The sequence below is a fragment of the Lycorma delicatula genome, chromosome 1, assembly GCF_047948215.1.
Source record: "Lycorma delicatula isolate Av1 chromosome 1, ASM4794821v1, whole genome shotgun sequence".
Lineage (NCBI taxonomy): Eukaryota > Metazoa > Arthropoda > Insecta > Hemiptera > Fulgoridae > Lycorma > Lycorma delicatula.
In genome coordinates, this window is record NC_134455.1 from 76191608 (window position 1) to 76197607 (window position 6000).

The window sequence follows — 6000 nt, forward strand, 5'->3', positions numbered from 1 at the left end:
TGAAGGGATTGGAAGCATATCATATTGGAAGCTTCATTACTTTCAGAGAAAGCAAATCTGACTATCCTTCTTGGATTTCAGATTCTAAGTGAATATATATTTAAATGAGTTCAAGAAGAGAAAAAGTAAAATATGCAGAAACTAAAATAAATTTATACATGTAGAAGAAAAGTAGTAGTATTTTTTGCTATTTATAAATAATTCTTATCTAACAAGCATACCTATATTACTACACAACATATTTTTTGGGTTGTTCCATTTTTTGAAATGTTTTTTCAATAAAAAAAAGAAAATAGATAAAAAATAATTATAATAATAACACCTATTTATTTTTCTGAGGGAACAGATTATAAATATTTAATGCGTATAAACAAGTTATAATAAAAGATTTTAAAAAAATGTTTTTTATAATAAAAATTTTATGTAAATATTTTCTTATCAAATATATGTTAGTAGTGTCCAGAAGATTTTTACTTCTCACTGGAGTGTGTTCTTTTATCAGTGGTGTTATTTCATTGGAATGACAATATTGCTAATAGCATTCTTCTTATAGTGGTTAGGAAACCTCTTTAACATATTTCAGTATTATGTTTGTTCCTTTAACATTTATTGTTTTAAATTTAAATGTAACATATTTTCTTTTCTTAATATGTAATAATGTTAAATTATTTGTTTTCTTTGTGAAGCAAAAGTATTAACACAATAATGACTGCATCATTTCTATACTTGTAATTTACAATTGTACAAAGATTATTTTTTGAATTAGTACTACTCCAGAAAAGGAGTATCTACATCCATGTAAAATAAAACATTGTAGAAGAAAATATATAGTAAGTCAAAACAATAGAAAATTAACATTTAATATTAAAATATTAAATTGAGACACTGTTAAGATGTTTTCCTATATTTTTTTTTTAAATTAGAAGGATTTTTACAAGATCAAAGTTTGTTTTATTTATCACCACTACTTATTGTTTAAAATACGGGGTTTCATTAGGATTTTTCATATAGAGAATAATAAATTTTAATAGTTTTTTTAATCTTTTTAGTAAAATAATAATTAATTAGTAAAGTATCTTTAAAAGAATTGATTGTTTACATTTGACTCTCTTGGTTGAGCACTCATTCAAGGTTGGTTGTAGCACTCAACTAAGCTTTGTTTACCACCTGACTTAATAACAAACTAAAAAAGAGTAAGGTTTTTTAATCCTGTTTTAAAATAAAAAAAGTTTATAGAAGGGTTTAAATCAAATAGAAAATCTTAAGAAATCCAACATTGTAATAGAAATTATATTAATACATTGTTCCATTCAAAGGACTGGATCACTGAAGATATACATAAAGTTTGTTTGTTACCTGTCACAGTAGAACTATTACTTTGTTTGTTAGGTTTGTGTTTTTTAAATGGAATATACTGGATGAGTAAATTTATATATATTATGTATATCAAATTATTATTTTCCTTTGGGAAGAACAAGTCATCCACAAATTTTGTCATTCATGAAGACTTATGTTTTGTCATTTATAAAAAATAATAAAATTCTAGTTCTAGGTGAAAAATCTAAAAATAAAAGGAAGCATATATGCTGCATGTTTTTATTTGTTCTATTATTTAAACTTTATTATGTAATTAAAAAAAAAAAAAATATATATTAAAACTGATTATATACTTATTTGTAAAGTAATAATTTCTTTGATATGTAGGACAAATTGTACATAGTCTATTGTTAACTTCATACTGATTACATTTATACAGCTATCTTCTGTTTGATACACAAATGATACCATATATACAACGGCCTCCATGGCACGAGTGGTAGTGTCTCAGCCTTTCATCTGGAGGTTCCAGGTTCAAATCCTGGTCACACATGGCATTTTTCATCAGCTACAAAAATTACATTTCATATTCCTACACACAAGCTTTGAGTTTCTGTAGTGAATTTCATCAAGAAAAAACAAAAACTGCATTTCATTCTTATTATTGAGGGCAGTGTTTTCAGTGCTTTTCTTACAATAATTGTTTTCTCAGAATTTTTATGCGAGAAATTTTTCTTTAAAGATTATAAACATACACCATTTACTAGATGCTAGCATTTGTATTTGATATTACACTCACTGTTTGACATATCGTGCATTAACTTGTTGCAGTCCTTTTTAATTTTATTTCTGGTACTTGACTAAAAAAAAAGAAAAAAACAATGTACTGTTGAGGGGAACTCAAATTACCATGTCATCACTACTGAGTTCGCCATTCTTGATCGATATATTTTTTTGTTTTCCATTTATTTTTCTTATTGTATCTTTTTATTTATCCATTTTCAATATGTTCATACAATGCTAAATTAATAAACATGGAAAAATTAATTGTAGAGGTAATTTGTCATTGCTGAATTTATCAGCATGTTAAATATTAAAAATATCATAAAGAAATTACTGGAGAAAGTTTAAATGAAATGATTAGAAAAAAAAAATTATTTTTCATATTTTATTTTTCAATACATCAATAATATTACTACACAACATATTTTTTGGGTTGTTCCATTTTTGAAATATGTTTTTTCAATAAAAAAAGAAAGTAGATAAATAATAATAACAATAATGATAATAATAATAATAATAATAATAATAATAATAATAATAATAATAATAATAATAATAATAATAATAATAATCATCATCATAATAATAATAATAATTAATAATGATAATAATAATTGTAATAAATATCTAATACAAAATCTTATGCCAAAAGAATAAATTTTATTTGTGCCAAATGAAATATAAAAATATTCTCTTAAATTTTTCTTTCCAAACATTCAATTTCGGCTTAAATATAAAATATATGTTATATATCTAAATGTTGTACTTTGAGTTATCGATATTAATAACTTTTTCCTGATAAATGTTTTTAAACAAATTTCATTACACCGGTTAAACATTTGATAAACATAATTATGGTTTTTTTTTTTTATTATTTTAAATATATTTTTTTAGACAGTAAATTTATTTCTAAACAGGATAGATTTCTACACAAGTAGGCCTATACTCTGGAACAAAAACTCACACTCATACTTAGCTACAGACACACTTTTGGATACATCAGAGAACACAAATTATATTAATATGCCATATTGTGTACAATAAGGAACTTAAAAAAAAAAACAACTTATTGTTGAATTAATTGAAAATACCATAAATTACGTAGATATATAAAATAAATAAATAAATAAAAGATGATTTAAGAATATATTGTATCATATAATTAAAAAATTAACATTATTAAAAGAAAAATCAAATTTTTTATAATTCTTTTTTAAAGAAATCATAACTATATATAAAATTAATTATAATTATTACCCAAAAATATTTGGTTAAAAGGAACAGAATAATAATTTATTTATTTCCTTAACGTAAGAAATGCTGAGTCGTATACATGAATTGAACACAACAGGTGAATAACTTGTATACTGAAATAATTAGTATAATTTACAAAAAATGTATAAATTATAAGTAATTATCTTAATAATAAATGTAATAATTACGTACAAATATGGCAAAAAAAAAATTGTGGTATAACACAGTCGGAGACAATCAAACGAACATGAATTGTTACACCTAGGAGAATGTTTAGAGGAAAGTTTGTATGCTTATTATAAATTACTGTATCATGGCGGATTAAATATGTGATCTAAGTTAATATTGATACTATTGAAACATTATGCAAACTATTATCATAAATTAAAAATGTAAAGCTAAATTATAAGTATTACTGCATGACAGCGATATAATAAAATAGCCTATAGCAGTCTGATTCTTGTGCAGTTAATTGCCAGATATTTTGTGCAGCATGTACTATTGCATTACTACAGTATAATTAATTTTGTCTAACCATTTTCAAATAAGTAATAATATGTAACAATAATTATTGTTATTATGTAGATTTATAAATCTACATTGTTTATATAATTCAGTTCAATATCAGAAATTGTTATCATAATATTTACTACTGTATTGAATTATCAATAATGAATAATAAATAAATTGACTATTACATCCTTTTGTAGGATGTTGACTATGGTAGGTTATCCTGCACAAGGTGTCAGTCTGCTATTTTAACTATCAATAGGTTTTATTAATAATATTCAATTATGAAAGAACAAAATGGCATATAAGTTTGTTATGCTTAAGGTGACATGTATTATACAGGTTGATTATTAAATTAAAAATTAAGACTGGTTAGTTACATTTTACATCATAAAAATAAATTTTATATTTGTCACATTAGTACTAAAAATCTCTAAATAAAATAAGTATATATTTTATATACACTATGATCTCAGATTAGCTTTAAATCCATTTTTTTTATAATCATTATTGTTTTTTCCTTTTATACTCAATTTATGTTTAATTTGACAATATTTAAATACAGTCATTGATAACTAATTGCACTATTATTTAATCTTTGCTGTTCAAAAAATAGAAAGAAATATTGATAACTTATATACATTAAAAATAACTTATAATTTTAATTTATATCTGAATATATTTATATTAAAGAAAAAACTATTATTTTTTTATATTAGACTACAAATAAATAACTATAATTGTTAATTATTGTATGCTAACTGAGCTAAGTGGTCGTATAATTTTGGTAATAACATAATTTTGAATAAAAAAAATTCTTTTCTAGTAATAAAGAATAGTATTTCGAATAATAACATAATATCCCAGAGTTCTTCTATAACAATATTAGAATTATAGAAGATAAATCATATCTGAATGATATTTTCATTAAATATATTACCCATGACATTTTACATATATAAAAAAATATATTTATAATTACACTAATATATATTAAAAAAAAGAAGTAATGTGAGTTTATTTAATTTACTCTTTTCTGTCAAAACTTTTTTCTTGCTATCTAGTATTCAAGACTTATTTAAATTAATTATACAGTGACAGTTTCCTTCAGAGGCATGAAAAAAAATTAAGCAGGCTATGCTATTTCACTGAGCCGTATATAGTTAGTGTAGTGGCCAGAAATGAGAATTACTTCACCAAGTGGACAGATAATGCAAGATTAATATGTTAATTGAAGAAAGGTTTTAGTAAAATTTTTATTGAATTGTATTAGTGAGAAAATAGATATTTGATGTTTAATTCAATTTATCATTTAATTGATCTTTTTAATACATGACTATATTTTTATCACTTTATTTATTGATAGTTGTTTTGAGTAAGCTGTACAATAATATTTTGCCACCTTGCATAAACTAGATAGATCAAAAAACTTCCTTAATTAGTCAACAAATACACCCGTCTATCCTATAAACAGGTAAGAAAACAAGAACAAAAAAGAAAAATTATAACAGGTTGAAACATAACAAACAGCTGGAAGAACAAACTTATTTCTGAACGATAACAAACACATAATAACAACAACAATATTGTTATTTTATGAGGTATAATTATTACAATTATTGCAACCGAAATGAGGTATGGTAAATCGGTATGGTAATTAAGAAAAAAAGATAACAAATGGTAACATTTTCTGTTTTAACATTACACGTTTGTCATAATAATAACAAAAATTTTAAAACGTAGCAAACGTTTTTACATATGGTAAATAATATTTTACTAAATAAAAAAAAAGATTTAATAATTAAGTTAAAACTTAAAAACATTTTAAATTAATTGATAATAATATTAACTATTATTATCATAACAGGAACTAATCCTACTACAACAAATGCCACTCTATTCTTTCAAAATTGATTATTTGACTTATCATCTATAAGTTTCAAAACACATCATTGAGATTGATGTTAGTGTATGTTACTTCAAAACATTACTGTATCTTACTTTATAATCTGGCTGAAAAGCACAGATTAATTAATACTGCATAATATAATAAACTAATTAATGAGAAAACTGTATAATTATATAATATAATTAAGAAGAAAACACAACATATCAGAATGACACATAACAGCATTG